We start from the raw sequence: 22185 nt of genomic DNA, 5'->3' as shown, positions 1-22185 counted from the left end.
CATGGTTTAAAATATCTTTAGGTTTCACAAAATACAATCATGACAAAAGTAATATAAAATAAGCAACAAGTAAATGAGTAAATGAATAACAAACTTAAAAATGTTTTTCTATTTAAATTTCTTCTACTTTACAAATCTGCTTCCCCATCTATCTGTCCTTTCAGGATGTTTGTGGTTTTCAGTTAATTAATGTAGGTACAACTTCTCCTATACCTACCATGGCATTACATCTATTGTATTGAAAACATCATAAGTTGAAAGTATACTTAATATACATAACCTACTGAACATAGCTTAGTATAGCCCACATTAATTGTGTTTAGAAAACCTGTAGTTAGGCATGGGCAGAGAGAGAATCAAGAGAGAATGAGAGGCTAAGTAAAAGTGAAGGTTACTGTCATGTGTGGCTGGACCAATGTGGTAATCAGGATGATCTTATCTATAGGTTTATTTAGTGATGATTAATTAATTATGAAGTTTCCAGAACTGAAATAAATGGGTAGCCCATTAAAGTTGATTTTGCATTTTATATTTAGAAATGTCCGTGTTTAACATAAAGAAAACCAAGAGTCATTAAAATGGAGTCATGGTAAGTTTCCTCATTCCAGAGCATGGTTCAGATCACAATCAATCTTATTCAAAAGAAAAAAATTCAGAATTCCTTGCGGAGGAACACTGCAATGGCACAATTATATACTGGGAATTTCCCTCAACATTCACCAAGGTGCCTATAGGAGGGAAATAGTACCGAATACCACCTTTCGTTAATATGAGTTACTGGAGAACCCACATCCATCAGTCAAGGTGAAGGGCGGAAATTACTAAAGGAGTTCTCATTTAATCTTCCTTATGATAAGAGCTGTAAGACTGAGTGTATAACTTGACTATGTATGCTTAGAATTTGAAAGAAACACATGACATCTCACGAACATAGGAAATAAGGACTTCTTTGGGTGAAAAGGACAATTAACAAAATCAAAGCCATATTCTGTAGTAATCATAGATATCAGAGTGAATGTGAAAATGTTAATAAGTCAGAAATGTGGATTCTTATCACTTTTCCATTTAAGACTCTATCTTGGCTAAAACAAAAGATAAATGCACCTTTGGAGAAACAGTGGAACATCTTAATTTAATTATCATCCTACTATATGGTCTTTTATAAGAGCAGATTGATTTAGTTAGCAAGCAGCTACTGAACTTACAAACGTTTTCCCCTCATTTCGGTAAGATAAAACAGCACAAGAAGATTACTTTTTATCCTATAAATCCAGGATACAACACTATCACTTGCTTTAGGTTTACCTGTTCTCTATACAGAGCTATAATTAGTCTTTAAAGCACCATTGGGTTCAATTAAAAAATATTTAAAAAAAAAAAGAAACCTCTGTATGTAGACAAATTAGAAAAATGTGATCACTGAAAGGAACAAATAGAAAATTCTGCCCCTGAGAGGATGAGAACTATTTGATAAAATATATTCTGTTATAGGCCTTTTTCTAGGAAGTTTCAGCCCAATTTCAGAGCAAGTTTTCACTTGCTTCTTTAATTCAGTGTCTTTGTACAGTGTGCAAACTATGGAGCCTTATGTGACAGACCAAATTATTTAGTAAAATTCAGATTTCAGAGATATGTAATTGAAATTGTAAAATGTCATCCACTTCATGATATATTTTAAGAACATAATTACAGAAAATAATAAGTATTCTAAATGTCTTGATAACATGCATGTATTCTGATTTAAAGATAAAATCCACAAAAATGTAGGAATCTGCTACCTTGGGAATTTTCTGAAGGACCAAAAATTGGGGATATTCCTGGTTTTTCCTTCTAAGGGATAGAACAAGTTTGTCTAGTTCTATGACCCAGCTACTGAGAAATAGGCTGCCTGATGGAATTTGAGGAAATAAACATCACATATTAGGGAAATACACTTTTGCAGAGTTATCCCCAAAGTGCCCAACATTTCATGGAACTCATCTTCAGCTTCTACAAGCTGTACTTCTTCTATTTTGCACTTATGGTCTTAAAAGTTCAGTGTAGCTCCATGTCTCTGTGCTAACTGATGATAAGCCAAGATGAGAGAACCCAAGTGAGGTCCCTGAGGTTTTAAAGCTCTGGAATGTACTGTAATCACACACTGAAAACATCTCTCCACTTGCTAGGAACCATGCTGGAGAACAAGCATAGGTCTGTGGCTCACCAGCTGATGGTTTTTCCTGGCAGCTTGTTCTGATTTCGAACAATGATCCTCCCAATAGCTGATCTCTGTGTAGTGCAGATTATAGGAAATTGCCACCATACCTGGCAACAAAGAGAATTTCTTCACTATGACTAAATTTGGTGTGATTCTTTCATTATGCTCATTTAATGTTTTTACATTTACTTATAGTTGAGTATGGCTTTGCTCAAAGAAGAAGTTCATAATTCATGTTGTCCAATTTGCCATGTGGGGCAATATAAAAATGCAAACTTTGTATAGCTTCTCAAATGATCTTTTCTAACTTAAATTTCTACATTTTATTTTTAATTAATAAATTATATATATATATAGTTAGTGTACATTTATATGTTTTGCTACACGTATACATGGTAGAAGGATCAAATGAAGACAATTAGCATATTCATCACCTCTACCATTTATCATTTCTTTTTGGTGAGAATGTGTTAAATCTTCTCTTTTGATAATTTAGATATTTTCACTGATGTACTGTACATTTACACAAAGACACTCAGATCATAATTTTACAGCCAAGGTGACTGTTACCTAACAGATTAACAATGTTAGTCAAGCAATTGAATATCATTGCCACAAAGAGTAAACCTTTTTCACCAAGAACATGACTGCACCTTATTTCCATCCCAAAGCTAATCAGTACCCTGAATTGGAAGAAACAACTTTTGGCTTAATTTATGTTGTGTATATTTTCTCTTGTTTTCTATCTCTTAAAAACATTCTGATCATATGTATATTACTTGTTTAAATTTTCTTATTTTTGTTTCAATTTTGTCAATATTTTCTTCTAATGTTTATGTGATATATATGTATATTTTCCTCTATTATCCTTGAAGTAGCATATTTCTCTCAAATTTTTGCTATGACTTTATCTCATATGTTTATTAATTTCACCTTTTCATATTTACTTTAATGTTTTATAATTTTAGAACATTCCTTTTAAGTTTTGTGAGCTTATTAATTTTCAAATAGATGGAGTTTTCCTAGCCTAATTATACAATGGTTAAGAATAAAGATAGAAAAGGTACCATCAGTATGGAAATATCCCCTAAGTACTTACAAATCATGTATGTGCTTTGGTTTTTCATAAATATAATTCAGGTCATTATTGTTAATGTAGTTGTAAAAGTATTTTTCACAAAGCAACGTTGCCTGTTTTTTGTATAAAATACTAAGATAGGTTTATAAACATATCCATGATGAATTTCAGATTTGTTTATTTTGTCTTCAAATATTTTGAGGTAGAGCTATCCATGTATAAATAGTTAAAATTTTATGTTAGTTAGGTGTATTTTCATATATAGTGAACTTTTTTCTCTTCTAATTTTTCTTTCGTTCAGTTATATTTGTGCACTACACTAGCCCAAATTTAATATATATTTCTTTCTTATGTTTTAATCTTTTTGTATTCATTTTATACAGTTGTGATTCTTAAGCAACATATTATACTAATTTATTCACAAAATTTAATTGGAAAATTTTGTTCATTTACATTGCTTGTTAATACTAATACATTAGAATCCTTATCTGTTGTCCTAACATGTAGATTCATTCTAACATTTATATTATCTCATAACATCCCTTTATTAGCTTAGCAATTACACTTATTTTATTTTTGTTTTAGTGTTATCCCTAAAGATCGCATCATTATCTTATTTATTTATTTATTTGTTCATTCATTCATTCATACATTCATTCATTGCTTTGCAGGGGTTCCAAACCAGAGTCTTGTGCACATTCTGCAAATCCTGCCCTACTAAGCTATGTCACCAGCTCATATCATTAATCTTTTGATTCATTAAAAATTTATACAATTTAGACTTTCACCCGTTCTAAGTAAGGGCAATTACTTTAATTTTTCAATAGTATTTATCATCTCTACTAACTAATATTATTGACTTCTGTGAGATAGATTAAGAACTTAATTGTTAAATTGGTATACACAGTAAAATTTCTTTTAGATATAACATATTTGTATGTACTTTTGCTGGTCTTTATTTGATCCTAAGCCTCCAACCATGCACATGTGTTAATCTTCTTCTCTTTTATGAAAGCTTATTATATCTCATCATGTGGGTCTTTTGTGCAAAAGCTTTATCTGATAATATTTTATTTCAGCCATTTAGAAGTATTTTACTTGGTGCATAAATTCCATTTGACCTTCCCTCTCCCTTCACCAGCAACAACTAGAAGGTATAATTCCATTCGTTTTTGTCTCTCGGATATTTTAGTTTCATTGCTATTTCTTTGAAGTCAATGCCACTTTTTGGGCCTAATTTTATCATTTGACAATTTTAGCTATACCCTTTTGAGAATATTGTCACACATGACAGGGATCCTTGATTCTGTGGCTGATTTTTAAAAAATCAGTTTGTACAAATTCTGTCATTTTATCTATGTGGATTTCATTTCCTTTATTATGTCTCATCCTTCCTGGTGTTCTAGAGACCACATATGTCAAAATTTTTACCGTAACATTTTTGTGTCTGATTCTTTTTCACTCAGTCTCCACCCTTATAACTTCAAATGATTTGGAATGGACTGCATTCACTTCCCAAATTCAAATGTTAAAGCCCTAACTTCTAGTACTTCAGAATATGAGTATATTTGGAATTGGCTCTTTTAAAATGCAAGTTAAAATGAACTCATTAGTGTGGGCCTATTCCAATATGACATTTGCCATCATACCTTCATTTAGAATATGTGCACAGAGGAAGGTCCATATAAAGACGCTAGAAAAAAAGGGCTCTCTACAGCCAAGTAGAAAAGTCTCAAAAGAAACCAACTCTACTGCACCTTGATCTTGGACTACTAGTCTCTAGAACTAAGAGAAAGTATATTTCTGTTGTTTAAGCTACCCAGTGTGTGGTAGTTTGTTACAGCTATCCTAGGCTTCCATTTTTGACAAAGGTGTTTTCTACATCTCTAATTCCTCCTTTTAGGTGCAGCCGATTTGCTGTCAAAACTGTCCTTTAATTTTTAATTATTGTTATATTATTCAATTTTAGAATTTCCATTTTTATGTAGCTTCCAATTCTCTAAAGAAAATATTTTTCCTTAATAATGTCTCATCATATGCTGAATTTTTTTTATTGTTTTACACATTGTATGTGAAAAATGTGAAAATTATGCTAGGTTTGGGATTATGCCATTAAAGATTTATGTTAATATTTGCAGGTGGCTAGAGGTACCAACAATTCTTATTATCTTATGCAAATAATTGTTTTGAACCTATAATTCAGTGCCTAGAAGGACAATTCTCTTTCAAGTTTAATTATCCTTCTGAGTTACTGTTTTTGAGGTTCCACATGAGGCATGGAGCCTTTCCCAAAGGACCATTCCCTTGACCTGGCACACTCCAGTCAGTTGTCTCCTTTTCAAATTGTGTGCTTGGTGACTTTGGATACTTCTTATCTTCTTAGCCTCTTGGTGAGTGTCTTCTCTACTTTAATAAAGTCAACTAATGTCACTTTTTAAAAATAATCCTCTAAATTTCCACCCCAAAAGGGTTTCTTTTTTGCATTAAAGGTGAAATGAAAGGAAAATTATACTTGTATAAAATTATATTTATGAACTAGTTTCTCCACTTGTCTGATAATATTTTTTGCCCTTTATTTTAACTGTTTAATTATTTGCTTGTGTGTGTATCAAAACTCCTATGTCCTATTGTTCTACAGTTTGTATTTGTTCTAGGTTATGCCAAATCCCATGTTAAAGCAGAATAAGAATTAGATACATGGATAGGAAGGTCATTTCTTTTCAGCTTTTTCACTGTTAGAGGTATAAAGGGAATTTAATTGATAACAAATTTGTGTCTTGTTGATTACTGGTGAGTTTGTACATCTTTAGAACTGTGTTGTCCATTCCCATTTGGCTCTTTCACCATATTTTCTTTTGTTGGTACCAAATTTGCTGTGTGCCTATTCTGTTTAACCATTTGGTGTGCTAACCTGAAAATAAATATGCAGTTCTTTTGAAACACAATGAAATATATTTTACACATAAACTATTTTTCATCCAAAAAATGAAAAAGATAATGAGGAGACTTACCAAGAATATTTGTTTAGGCTGCTTGTTTATGAGCATTTTCAGATTCTAATAGAAAGTGAAGGGAATGGTCATCAGTATACCATGTGGCTTAATTACTTAACTTAAATATCATACAACCTCACATCACCTTTTAAAGTTCAACATTCACATTTTATGAAATACTAAAGTAGATTTTTCTAGATTAATATGGATTTTCATAGCTGATTAGTTCATTCTTGTCTTTTCATTGATAAAAATAATTTTAAATTGTTAGATTGCTTGTTCATATCCATAACTCCCAAGTTTGGGTTGAGATTTATATATTGTACATCATACTGATTTGCTCATTCCAACAAATAATGACCCAATTCTCTTAGATAGAAATCTGTCAGAGAACTTCTGCTATCACATGAGTGAATAGCATTCATTCTTCATGTGGCATCAAATTACACTCTGGTGCAAGTGAACTTTTTGTGGATAATTTGTAACTTCCGTTAGTCCCTGTCAGAATATGATCAAGATGCACTTGGCAAAAATTTTTCCCAGATAATTGGTAAACAGAAAAGCTAATTACATTTGGGATAATCACAGTATGAATACATGTAAATCTAATTTACAGGGTAAAATGTTCTAAAATATTTGTGAAACTTTAAGTGGTTTCTCCCAAGTTCTATGTTACACATGACAAGAACCTCTGTGATGGTGTTCAGACTATAACATGTAACTTCAAATAAGCAAAAAATTCTGATAAATGCCAGTGGGGGAGGGTTGGCCCTAGTGGGAGGGGGAGCTGTTGGGGAAAGGGGATAGGAGGGTCAATCTGGTGCAATAAAATCTGTACACATGTAAGTAAATGCAAAAATGATACCTGTTGAAACTACTCCAAGACGAGGGGGGCAGGGGTAAAGGAGGATGGTGGAGGGGGAGAATTCAAGTATGATATATTTGATACTTTATAAGAACCTGTGTAAATACCACACCATACCCCCACCCATCTCAACAATAAAGGTAAAATAAAGGGGAAACAGTTAGTCAAGCACAAGATACAACACTTGTTTGAACACATTTTCTTTCCACAAAGACAGGTAGCTTGTACTTTTGAAGATCTTGAAGTTAACTGTTGTGTGTGATGTTCTCAGTGCCTAGGAAATGACAATAGTGAAGAAGAGCAAATTATTTGGTAGATACATTATTACTTTCTGGTCTGAAGCATTATTTCATTTTCAGTAAAAGTCAAAAGTGATATGTAAGAGGAATAAGATATTGAATGATATGTATACATATATATATGCATGAAAGATGTCAGTATCTGTGTATGGTTGTACACATCTATAATCTCAATACTCCAGAGGTGGAGGCAGGAAAGTCACAAGTTTTGGAACAGCCTGGGCTATGAGACCTTGTCTCATAAATCAAATGTCAGTGAATGTGTAGACTGATAAAAAATGAATCAAGTTGTGATCTCTCAATGAAATTTTGCACAGTATTTTGCTCTTTGAATGTGAGTGATACCATCGTGAGTGAAGGGACTATTTGGAATCAGAATGAGCAAAACCATTGACCAATCAGTTTTATCCAGCTGAAACATTTTAGAACAAAAGTATTTATCTGTAATCTATGATCCCCTGAAAAACTTCAGGTAGCCCATAAATATCCTGGATTTTCTGATAAATTGTGCAGATATGTATGCTCACATTTCCAGAGAGATGACTTATTGTTTTCATTATATTTTCAAAGTGACTATAATCCTCAAAATGTAAGAAATAAATTCTAGTTTTAAATGATCCATTGCTCTTAGCCTTTAAAGAAAATTACCAACAACAATAATATAGTCTTTCCAGAGTATTGTCACATATAATAGCTCCAATGATTCTCTCAACTTTCCTGAGTAGATAGTCATATTTGTTTAGTTTACTTAAGTAAGTGATGGAACTCCTTGATGATGATGTCTTAGTAAATGAGAAACTAGTTCTGCATGCATGTGTTCCTTTGTTCTAGGGAGGGGAAAGTTATAGAAAGTTGAATGTGTGTGTGTTATCTGTGTCTCTGTGTCAATGTGTATGTGTGCATCTTCTTGGGTATGCCTATTAAAAGCGGTCCCAGCTTGATGTGTATTGCAGAGGGGGAATACGTTTAACTAGGAATGTGAAACTTGAGTCTCATCATTTAAGTATAAGACATTATTTTCTTCTCATTTGTATTCACTGCTAATGAGCTGCTCTTTCTGTCTCTATTTCTGTCTAAATTTTATATAAAATGCACACACCTATATCATATATAAAATATTTGTGATATGTTCTTGGTTTTCAGTATTTCCAGGGTTTATTTCAATAGGAAACAAAGTCCTCCTTATATTTATGTTAATCTCTATGTACACACTAGTCCTTCTAGGAAATATAGGGCAAAATTAATCATATTTAAATTTGAAAACAAGTTCACTTGAGACAATGTTTCTAAGATTTTTAGGAAATGTAAACACATTTTATTATGGTTATGTGTGATAACCTCCTTGCTATATTAAACACAAGCCTCTATGCATTTCTAAATCATGATGTTGTGTAGATAATATTTGTGTTTATGAATTTCTTTGACTTAGAGGATTGAAATTTAAGTGCTTTAACTATTGTGATAGAAATAACTTATCATACATTTGAATTATAAAATACCCTATATACTGTATCCCAATCTAGGAACTCTCAGGGATAATTAACATTTTACCTCACTACTAGCATCTGCTTTTTTATGTGGAATGCATAATTTGCAAAAATATTTCTATTAAAAATTATACAAACATGTTTGGTTATGTAGCAACAATAAGATAATGCTATTATCCAAACACTTAAGCTTAGAGAAATTATTTATTGAAACGTCTTAGCTTTGGTGGATCAGTCAAAATTTTACTCCATGCATGAAGTTTGGAGTTACCTATTCCTTATACTTATTCTGTAAAGTCACGTTATGACTTCATGAAGACCAGTAAATTAACTAAATAGCATTCAGTGGCATTTATTAAAGTTGAGAGGGAAAAACCTTCTTAAATTTTAGAACAATTTTAGAATTACAGAAAAATTATGAGGATGATACAGAGTTCTCACCTATATATCTTACTCTCAGTTTCTACTCTTACCAGTGTTACACTAGTATGTGTATTTGATCTAGTTAATGAAGCAATATAGACAAATTATCAATACTTTTTCAGGTTTCCTAAATATTTAACTAATGTACTTTTTCATTTCCAGAATCTCATCAATGTTATCATATTAAATTTAATCTGCATGTCTCTTTAGGATTTTTACCTGTGACAATTTCTCATACTGTCCTTGATTCTGATGACGTTTATAGTTGGGGAGAGTATAGGACAAACTTTTTATAAATTTCCTTTATTCATATACAATAATTGGGTCATTACTCCCCTTTTCTCCCCGCCCCCTTCCTTTCCCTATCCCCTCCCTCTCACCCCCCACCCCCTCACTTCCAAGAAGATACTGTTTTGCCCTTATCTCTAATTTTGTTGAAGAGAGAGTATAAGCATTAATAAAGAGGACCAGGGATTTTTGCTAGTTGAGGTAAGGATAGCTGTATAGGGAGATTCCTAGTTTTGCTTCCATGTACATATGTGTTACTTTCTAAATTGATTCTTCTCAAACTAACCTTTTTTCTAGTTCCGAGTCCCCTTCTCCTATTAGCCTCTGTTGCTTTAAAGTTTCTGCATTAGTTCCTTTGCACTGAAGACATCAAATGCTATCTTTTTTGGGGGGGTTGCCTACCTATCCTCATCCCTCCCTTGTGTGCACTCGCCTTATCATGTAATCAAAGTCCTATCCCCTTGTTGTGTTTGCCCTTGATCTAAAGTCCACATATGAGGGAGAACATGATTTTTGGTCTTCTGGGCTAGGAAAAACATTTTGTAGATAGTTTCTCAGGCAAAATTTATCTGAAATTTCTCTCATAACTAGATTGGGGTTATGTGCTTGAGGGAGAGAGATCACAAAAGTAAAGTTCCACTTGAATCCCATCATATGAAGGATACACAACAGGGTTGATGGAGTGGCTTTAGCAGTAGAGCACCTGACTAGCATGTGTAAGGTTCTGAGTTCAAACCCCAGTACTGCCAAAAAAAAAAAAGAAAATTTATAAAAAGAGTACATGATAATGATCTTGATTAACTGGACGATAATATTTGTTTGATTTCTGTATCATAAAGTTACTGTACTCTTTGGAAACCTCTTTGGAAACTGCATACTCACATTAGGGATGGAGAAAAAGAGCTCCCCCTCTTTATTGGTGTACCAGATACACAAATTAGGAGTTCTTCATGGGATATTTACATACTTATAGATGTTGAGGTTGACTCTAGGAAATTTATTATATATTTTTGTGTCATTACCCAATAAACTTTATTTTATTTCTGACAATATCTCACCTTTTGGCTATTGGGAGCTCAATTAGTTGACTCTTGTGCTACTTTGATGTCTTCTGATCATTAGACTTTTGAATTGGTTTTTCTGTTTATATTGTTTTTCATGTATTTGTTTAGGACTTCTTTACTTTTTGAAAGTAAAAGAAATTCCAGGTTCATCTTGTATATTTCCTACCCTGGTCCTAACATCAGCCACTTCTCCAATGAACTTTAGTTCATTTTATTGGAAAATAGATTTGAAGCCAATAGATCTAGAATACTAGATGTGTTCGTGCTTATTAGGGTATCCTGATTTCTACTATGTCTTCTCAGCTGACACAACAGGGAAACACATAGGTGTATTTTAAGCAGTAAATATAGATATAACTACAAATATTTCCATCTTTACCTATACTAAGCTCACATGAGTTCAAATTAATATCACCAACTCTAATCTGTAACAATAGGAGCCAACGTTGCTTCCTCTCCCAGTTCCTCTGTATCATCCCATTCCAACAGTGAGAAGCCTGTTCCAATAATCTATAACCCATTTCCATAATTATTCAAATCCAGTGTACATGTGTAATGACATCAGAGTTGTTAATCCATTACCCCATGTGCAAAAATTCTACCAACTAGAACACATTGCTTACATAAAGTTCTATGTGCTTTTATTTCTATGCATCAGAAGACTGGTGGAGTAGCTCAAGTAGTAGAGAGCGCCTGCCTGGCAAGCATGAACCACTGAGTTCAAATCCCAGTATCACACACACACACACACACACAAAATCATACAAATAGTTTTACAGACATTACTCATTTTCAAATTTCCTTAAATCAGTATTATTATTTCCTACCATTTTCAATGAGCTAGTATACAGTTCTACAGATTCAACACAGTTCTTTCCTTTTCATTCTGGGATTCTCTAACCTGTAAAATAGTTTCTAAAACTTGCATATATTAAGATTTATCCTCTGAGCTGTAAGATTTATGGATCTTTGATAAATATATACTGCTTTCTACCCATCACTTTATTATTTTACAATTGTTTACAACTGTAGAAAATCACATAGGCTTCATCTAGTTAACCTTTTAGCCCTCCTGGAATCACTGGTAACCAGTGCTTACTGTCAGCAGTGGTTCAATTGTGGCTCCCAAATTTATGTTCTTGTCCTTATCCCCCAAATATGAGTGCTACCATACTTGTAGAAAAGAGTTTTGCTATGTAAATGAAGATTGCAAGGTCAGAAAATTATTCTGGATGGGACACCTAAGCTCTAAATCCAAGAACATACATCTTATAAGAAACAAACAAGGGAGAAACACAAAAAAGAGAATACAGCAATGTGAGCCCTGAGGCAGAGTTTGGATGTGGCTACCAGCCAAAGAATGACACTGCCTATGAAAAACTGAAAGATAGAAGAATGGGCTGTCTCCTATTGCCTGTGGAGATAGTGGAATCCTGATAGCAGCTCAATTTTATACTTATAGTCTCCTCAACTGTGATAAAATACATTCTTCTTGTTTTATGCTGCCAACTTTGTAGTAATTTGTAACAGCATCCACAGAAAATTAATATACCATCACTATAGATTTCTTTATCCATAATGCTATATAATTGAGCTTATATGATGGTTAGATTTTCAGACTATAAATATGCATTTAAGCTTTGTGTATATTTTTATATGACTTGATAGTTCATTTATTTTTGTTGCTTAATAATATTCTATCGCATAGATGTTCCATAGTTTGTCCATTCACTTATTGAAGGACAGCACATCTCAGTTGCTTCTAACTTTTTTCAATTATGAATCAAGATGATGTCACTATTCATATGCAGATTTTTGTCTGGAAATAGATTTTAAAAACAGTTGGGTAAATATCCTCAAGTATAATCTCTGGATCATATGGTGAGACTATGCTTGATTTTGAAGAAACTGAAACTGTCTTCGAAAGTGGAAGTTGAATTTTGCAGTTTGCAATACATAAAACTTCTGTGTCTCCTGTATCATTGCCAGTAGTTCGAATTGTCATTTGTTCTCAATGTTATTCCTTCTTAATGAGTGTGTAGTGTGATTTCATTGTTGTTTAGTCTGATATTCCCTAATGATAGATGGTGTTTATCCTTTTTTCATGTGTTTATCTGACATTGGTTTTATCTTCATTGGTAATGTCTGATCATATTTTCCCTCATTTAAAATTTTTTTCCTTATTTGTAATCATTAATAGTTCCTTGAATATTTTGGACAGACATTTATCAAATAAGGGTCTTTAAACTATATTCTTTCCATGTATAGCTTGTTTTCCATTTTCTTACCAATGGTTTTTTTTTTTCCAGAGGAGAAGTTTAAAAGCTTAATAAATTGCAGTTTATCAAATTTTATTTCATGGATCATTATCTTGGTGTTTTATACAGAAGTATATTGCATACTTTTCTCTTATGAATTCTTCTAGAGTTTTCATTGTTTTGTGTTGTAGATTTAAGTTTATCTTCCTTTTAAATTGATTTAAGTAAAAGTGTACTGTCTGTGTATATCTATTGGCTTGTTTGTATGTATGGATATAGCTATCTATTCACCTGTCTACCCATTTTGCTTATGGATGTGCAATTATACAGCTGATTTGTTAAAATGACTATTCTCCATTAAGTTGTTTTTATTCCTTTGTCACACTTGACTGTTTTTGTGTCTATTTCTGAGTTTTCTATTTTGTTCCATTGGTATATGGGTCTATTTTTCCATGAATGCTCTATTGACTTCATTGCATTATGTCTTAAATCACAGTATAGTAAAAGTATTCAGTATCCTATATGTCAGGCTTTGTGTTAAGGTCCTTAATAGATGCAAAATGAACCACTAACTCCTAAAGTTTTTCTTTTATGTACCTCTATCTCTACTTATCCTCAAATGTTGGTGCTTCTTAAGTTGACACATCAGTCTTCTCTGTATACTACTTTTGATGCTACCTCCAAAATTTCAACTATTCCTCTCCACCTGAAGGAACTCATATCTATGTTTTTATTTAAAAGCTTTTGGGTCAAGGTTCAAACTGAAATGTACCTCTGCCTTCCATATGGATATTTTATAAATATTTATAGTTCAGCAAGTCAGCCTTCTATCTGGCCCAACTTCTTTTCTACATAATTTTGTTTGAGTGAAAAGCCAATATGTGTTTTGAAATAGCAAACATATGCACATAGCTTTTTTATTATTTGCACATTTTACCTTTTTATTAAGGAAAAAGACTCTTCTTAAAATGTGAAGAGATGGTTCATCTGTATCTGTAAAGCTTTAGCATTCAGTGTTCAAATTTTAATGACACGTGCACAAACAGTTTTGGAGTACTTTGTCATAAAATGTTAACTTCTTTTAAATTCAGAATAATGAAGTACAAAGCATTCCCTTGTGAAAACAGTGTGGAATGAATTTACAATATGATGAAAAAATTCTCCCAAAAGATTATAGTCAGGTTTATTGTAAAAAGGTAAACAACTATCCTTATGTTACTTTGGGATGTGTGGGGAGTTTTATGTTAAAATATACAGAAACATGACTCACCTTACCTGGAACTTTTCCTTATATTCTAGGTAACTTTTCAGGACTTTAGAAAATTTGGTGGTAGTTAAAATGTGTAGACAAACTTAGATAATACGTGTTTCCAGTTCCTGGTATTGTTTTGTGTGTGTGTGTGTGTTGTGCTTATAAAGAAACTATGTATAATAGGATTCTCTATATAAAAAATAAACCTAAACTAATTTGTAAGTAATCAAAAGAAATGATCAGTTGGTCTTATAAACATCAATTTATACCTGTAACTCTTCCTTAATCATATTGAAATCTAGGAAAGAAGCAAGTATGTAATCAACCGCTCTAATTTTTTTTATTATTTATTCGTTTATTCATATGTGCACACATTCTTTGGGCCGTCTTTCCCCCTTACCCTCAGCCTCCCTCCCCCTTCCTCTCCCAGCCACCTCGCTTCCAGGAAAAACCTATTCTGCCCTCTTCTCCAAGTTTGTTGAAGAGAAAACATAGAGATAATAAGAAAGACATAGCACTTTTGCTAGCTTGAGATAAAGATAGCTATACAGAAAGATTCTTAGTGTTGCTTCTATGCACTTGTGTATTACAACTCAAATTGGTTTATCTCTACTTGGCCTCTTCACTACTTCCAGGTTACCTTTCCATGTGGCCTCTGTAAGTTTAAGATTACTTACTCGTTCCTCTATAGTGGGCACATCAAACACTTTCAAGTTTTAGGTTTCCTTCCCTCTCCCTGTTCCTCCTGTATGAGCTCTCCCTTAGCATGTGACTCATGTCCAATAATATTACTGCATATGTTTGGGTCTATGAGGAAGAACATGTGATTTTTGGCCTTGTGAGCCTGGCTAACTTCACTTAAGATAATGTTCTCCAGTTCCATACATTTACATGCGAATGACAAAATTTCATTCTTCTTTGTAGCTGAGTAAAATTCCATTGTGTATAAATACCACATTTTCTTAATCCATTCGTTGGTAGTGGAGCGTCTTAGCTGTTTCATAACTTGGCTATTGTGCATAGTGCTGCAATAAACATGGGTGTGCAGGTGCCTCTGCAATAACCTGAGTGTCATTCCTTTGGGTATATCCCTAGGAGAACCACTCTGATATTATATGGTATTTTAAACAAATATATCTAAAATGTATATAGGCTCCAAATTTCCTTGGAGAATATCAGAAGTTCATCACAGGCAAGAACTATTGATCTGAAAGTGAAAGATTGAGATTGTGTGTTTAATGCAAAATAAAGGGAAATCATTTGAAGCAAAGGATGAGCAAGTAAAAAGTAAATAGAGGTGCTGCCTTGTCTTGGCATGAACAAGGAATGAGTGGCTCAGTGTGGTTGAATTTCAATTCAAAAGGAAAATGATTTAAAAAAGGAGATTAAGCTGATGCTAAATTGCAGAGTAATATGGTCATTTGAAATATTTTAGTCTTACCTTTCAGAAAATGAGAAGCATTTGAAAACATTTGAATAGAGTCTTAAGGGACCAGATTAAATGCTAGAAAAACCAAATAGGTTACAAGATGGAAGTTTGCTTTCTGAGTGTCATGAAAGTACAAAAAGTGAGATGAACACAGTAAGGTTGCTTCATTAGTTAGGTTTTTTTGTCATTGTGGAAATACATGAGAAAAGAAGCTTAAAGAGAAAGGATTGATTTTAATTTATAGTTTCAGTCCATCATAGCTGGAGCCATGGCTCAAGTGGTAGAACATGCCTGAAACCCTCAGCTCAACTCTAATACTACCACCAAAAAAAACCAAAAAGGTACTCATCAAGCACTTGCCTGTTTAATTATGATTATGTTTACTTTATTTGATTAATAATTACATTTAACTGATACACAAAAGCATGATATTATATATAATATATAGTATATATCATAAATATATATGGGATACTCTGTTTTTATTAGCATTTTATTGTTGTATTGGACCACATCATGATGCTTACAAAAGTGCTTACAATATATCTTAGTTAGATTCACCAACACCATCATTATTCTCCTTTATATACCCTTCTTCCCTTCTTAACATTATTTCAGAAGGTCTTCTTATTCCATTTTTATATATGAATATAGAATACCTCCACCATATTTGCCCCCTATACCATTTCCCTATGTCCACCTCACTCTCACTGGTACCAATCCCTCCAGACAAACCTTGTTTTACCTTCCTTTCCTTCACTTTGAAAGACATTTTTGTTTATTTAATATAGGTATACAGGAAATTTCATTATGACATTTCCAAATATGTATGTATTGTATGCAGAATCGGTTCATCCCCTCCATTTTTCTCCTTTTTATCTTAGTCCCTTTATGGTGATTTCAATAGGTATAAATATTCTATTTTCATTCTTGTATAGAAAGTGTATCAACCATATTTACCTTCTTTACTTCCTTCTTTTATTCGCCCTCTCTCATTAGATCCCTTCCCTTGGTGTGACCTGTGTAACATTCTTGTCCTTCATTGTTAGATGTCTATTTATTGTACAGAAGGAATTTTGCCTTAGTATTGTATTTGTACATTCATTGTGCTTAAGTCAGTCTAACCCCCCTCCACTGCAGTTCCTTGTCCTTTTCTCCCTATCTTGCACTGTTTAACAGTTTTCAGTGTGTTTTCCTGTGTCTTGTTCCTACATAGATGTGATGTATTTTATTATTTACTACCTCTTCATCTTTTCCTCCTCTCTTAGTCTCCTCTACTAGTCCCACTTTTGGGTACATATTCTGTAAATATGTATATATATATATATATATATATATATACACATATACATATATATATTTGTACTGGGCTATATTCCATACATGAGAGAAAACATATGGCTCTTAGCTTTCTGAACCTTGCTAACTAAACTTAAGATGATGTTCTCCACTTTATTCTTCTTTGTGGCTGAATAAAATTTCATTGTACATAAATACCTCATTTTCTTAATCCATTCATCAGTAGTAGGGCATCTGGTTTATTTCCATAGCTTGGCTATTGTGAATAATGCTTCAATAAACTTGGGTGTGCAGTTGTTTTCATTGTAATCTGACTTACATTCTTTCAGGCATATGCCTAGGCGTGATATTGTTGGTACAAAAATAGAGTTGGTAGATCTATTTGTAATTTTTTTGAGGAGCCTCCATACTGTTTTTCCATAGTAGTTTACATTCCTACCAATAGTGTATGAAGTTTCCTTTGTCCCCAAATCCTCATTATCATTTGGCATTGTTTGTGTTCTTGATGATAGCCACTCTAATAGGAGTGAGGTGAAATCTTAACTTGGTTTTGATTTGCATTTCATTTATGGCCAGGGATGTTGAGCATTTCTTCATGTGGCTTTTGGCCATTTGTTCTTCTTCCTTTAAAAAGTCCTGTTCAGCTCATTTGCCCATTTCTTCACTGAGTTGTTTATTCTTCAGGAGTTTTAGTGTTTTAAGCTTCCTGTATATTCGGAACATTAATCCTTTGTCACATATATAAATGGCAAAGATTTTCTCCCGTGTTGTGAGTAGTCTCTTCACTCTGGTGACCATTTCTTCTGCTCTGCAGAAGCTTTTTAGTTTCATGTTGTCCCATTTGTCAATCTTTTCTCTTAGTTGCTGAGCCACTGGGATATTATTTATGAAGTTATTGTCTATGCCTATAAATTTCAATGCATTTCCTACTATTTCCTATAGTTGTTTCAGTTTCAGGTCTTATGTTCAGGTATTTAATTAACTTTGAGTTGATATTTGTGCAGAATGAAAAGCACAGATTTAGTTTCAGTTTTCTGCATGCAGATATCCAGTGTTCCCAGCAGCATTTGTTGAAGAGACTGACTATTCTCTATCCTGTTTTAACATATGTACATATAATATACATATACTAATACATTGTGTTAATTTAAGCATATCAACATCCTCAAACATTTATAACTTTAAAAAACAAAAACATTTAAAGTTATTTCTTCTAGCTTTTTAAGCTTATATAGTACATAATAAATATCTACAGTCATACTACAGTGATACATGGCGTTACTAGAACTTCTTATCACCATCTAACTGAATGTTAGTACTCATTGATCAGTGTTTTTCCATCCCCAATTGTGCTCTGCTCTTTCCAGTCTCTGGTAACCACCATTCCATTCTCAACTTCTCTGAGATCAATTTTTTCATATTCCACATTGAAGTAAGAACAAGTGGTATTTTTGTTTGTGTGCCTGACTCATTTCATTTAACACAATGATCTCCAGTTCTGTCCATGGTATCACAAATGACAGTATTTCATTGTTTTCTTATGCTTGGATAGTGTTACACTGTATTTATACAGCACATGTCCTTATCTATTTCCCATCTCTTTAAAATGTTATCTCAATGTCTGAAGACAGGGTAGACATGGGGAAAACAGGTTAGCTACAGCACTAGGGTACTCAGGGAAGTGACTCAGACAGAATTATTTTCTGATCATAAGTGGAGATACAACATTTTTGAACAATAAATTATCTTAAAAATAAAATTCTCCTATAATCTAGAGATACTGCTTTCTCTAAATTATTACCTTATAATTATAGGTAAAACATCTTCTTTTTTGTCTATTTCCTTTCCTTCAATTTTCATGGATTTGAACAGAATGAAAAGCAAGATGATAAAATTTCCTTCTTTACCTTTTTTTCTTTATGCTTTGGGATTTTCAATAGCAGAGCTCAAGGGAATGTGGACTGTTCAATTCTTTGTAAAGAACCATTCCTCATTTCCTGAGTCCAAAGTAGAATTAAAGCAGGAAAGAAAGAAAAATGAGCTGACTGCCCTTTCCAAAAACAGCTCGACCTATCTTCATTGCATGAATAATGGTTCATGGTGTCAAGGGAACTTACACATTATATTGACTACAGGGGAACTTTCTGGATATGCTTACTAAATGGTCTTAAATATGAATTAATTTAGACAACATTTGAAGTAAACTTTAAAAGTATTGAGAGTCTTCTTTTTTTCTAAATCCTCATGTTCTTTTTATCATCAGTTTCTGAATGTATAACTGAATTCTTTCCAACAGCATAGTCAAAAATATCAACATGTTTATGGAAAAACCTATACTATGCACAATATTAAGGTCAAGAAACAAAGAAATATAACATAAAGTTCTTTCCCCTGCGACATTTAAGACATGAAGATGGTGATGGATAATAGTTGAAAGTAGATATTTTAGGAAAAATTAATATAAGAGAGAATAAAATGACAATCAGTAGAGACAATTATTATTGGATTTCAATGACTGTACATATAATGTTGGATTTTGTGCTCACCAAAGTCATCAGAAAATAAATCAAATCTTCATACTACTTTTTCCAAAAAAATTTAGACAGAAAATACCAAAATTCTTCTTTTAATATTCAATGGCATTATTTTGTTTTGTCTAAAGGAGATAGTCTGGAAGTGAGAGATGTATATTGAATTTGTTAAATGAAGGTGTGAATAGAATAATAATTCCTGCCATATATATATATATCCATATCATTTAATTCTTACCACAGTCTGAAGAGCAGATAACAGTAGCTGTATTTTTCAATGAGAGAAATGAATCTTGAAGATACAATTTTCATGTCTCTAAAAGATGACCTCTCTAAAATTAGGAGTCTAAATAAGAGCCTGCAAGTCATTCTTTATTACAAAGGCATGTTTATAGAATTTGTTTGACAACAGAAGACAGATATATTCATTCAGGAACTCAGTTTCACTATACAGTATGACAGGAGTAGAAAATGAACTCACTTCCTAAAAAAATAAATAAGTTTATCTACATACTTGTTTCTTATGTTTCTTTTAATCCTGGAATTGAAACAACATTAGAAGTGACAAATTCTTACAGATTTGGTAATTGTTGACAAAAATCCACTTGAACAGAGAAAATCCAACTCTATAAACATGTGCTTAATTCATCAAAAACTTTACACAAGAGCATTTACTAGGTGTTCATAATAAACAAGAACTGTTCCTGAAAAACTTCCATTCAAGTAGAAAGACTGGCCAACAAAAATATAAACAAATTTAAACATAATTTGAGAATATGAAGTAAGTTAAATCAAGAGATTAGAAGGAGCTGTAAGTGGAGATGAGAGGATTGTGGTTTTAGGCCAGCCCAGGCAGTTAGCAAGAGGTCCTATCTGGAGCATGGCTCAAAATATATTAGTTCAGTTGTAATTTTCTTCAGTAAAACTCTGCCTTATTGTTTAGTAGATAAATAATAGTTGCATGTATTAGTGGGGTACAATGTGATGTTTTGAAATGTGCATATATTTTGTGGAATGATGAAGTTAATCTAACTAACATATCTACCACCTCGTATACTTATTTGAGGGGATGAGAATATTTGAAGTTTACTTTTTGAAAATTTTGAAATGCACAGTTTGTTATAATTAACTATAGTTACTATGCTGTGCAATAGATCTCAAAAAATCATTCATTTTCTTTATCTGAGATTATGAATTTTTATTAACATCTCCCTCCTTCCCTTGCATCCCCCAGTCTTTGCGAACCACATTCTGTTCTCTAGTTCTATGAGTTCAACTTTTTAGAGTCTATGTACAAGTGAGGTCATGCAATTTTTTTTTGTCTTATTTCACTTAGAATAATGACCTCTAGAATCATCCACGTTTTCACACATGGGAGAATTTCCTTCTTTTAAAAGGCTGAACAGCACTCCATTGTGTAAAATATACCACATTTTATTTATTCATTTATTTACTAATAAACATTTAGATTAATTTTATAGCTTGGCTTTTGTGAATAATGCTGCAATGAACATGGAAGTACAGATATCTTTTTTTTGCATTTCAATCTCTTTGCACATATATCCATAAGTAGAATTGCTGGATCATATGGTAGCTTTACTTTCAGTTTTACTGAGGAAACTCCACATAACATTTTCATATTATTGTACAAATTCACATTTCCACCAATATTTTTTGCTTTTCTCCATGTGTACATGGACACATAGATGGCTAATAAGAAATGGAGTAGAGATTAGTGGAAGAGTCCATTCTCACTTATGAGGTTTGTCTCTAGACTAATTAAAATAACCTCCATGATGAATTGAACAGAGAAAACAGGTAAGAATCTGTAGACAAATTGGACAGCCAGTATGAGCTTTAATCCTACATTACTAGGGACATCCTAGCTCATACTTATGATCCCATAGAAATGATTGATAGTCCCCTTTCAAACTAAAAGTGTTTCACTTTGAAGTACAAATGATATACTTTCCCTACTTTTTCATTTTACAAGAAGAACTTCTTGCTGTACACTTACAAATAGAAATCTTACCTCACCACTCTTTTGTGCTACCCATTGGTCTATTGGTCTTAAATGTAATTATTCTTCCCCTCTGCTCCTAGAACCTTTATGACTGAATGCTGGACTTTTCAGATTTTTCAATTAAGTCACAATAAAAGTGAACTATTGCTGAGGGAAAGAGAACTACTGAGTATATCTGAAACTAAGCTAAATTTATTACTTTTCAGAAAGAACTGTCTTTGCAGAACAAGCTAAAGAACTAATTTTCATAGACATTTTTGGGAAAGCACTGACAACATTCAGGGACTGGCTGAGACTGTAAGTAAAAGTAGATGACAAGCATATTCCTTAGGTATGAGCCTACATTCAAAATTAAGCTATGACAGTAGAGTTGTATCACTGATTGGAGCTCCTTAAATAGTCTCTGTGTTTATTTGTTCAGGTCCTGGATCTAGAACCAAACCACAGTCTGTTTTCTACTTTCAGTCATGAACTTGTAGAAGTTCTTAAATTTTAACTGTAAGAAAAACAGTTAAGAACCAACATGATGGTGCATGCCTGTTATGTCAGCTACACAGGAGACAGAAGCATGAAGATCATGGTTTGAGGTCAGCCAGGCAAAGTTAGCATGAGAGTGGCTCAAGTAGTAGAACACTTATGTAGCAAGCATGAGGCTCTGAATTCAGTCCCCCCCACCACACACACACCCACAAAAAAGAA

Source organism: Castor canadensis, chromosome 11 (assembly GCF_047511655.1).
Source record: "Castor canadensis chromosome 11, mCasCan1.hap1v2, whole genome shotgun sequence".
Classification (NCBI taxonomy): Eukaryota; Metazoa; Chordata; class Mammalia; order Rodentia; family Castoridae; genus Castor; species Castor canadensis.
This window is presented reverse-complemented; position numbering follows the sequence as displayed.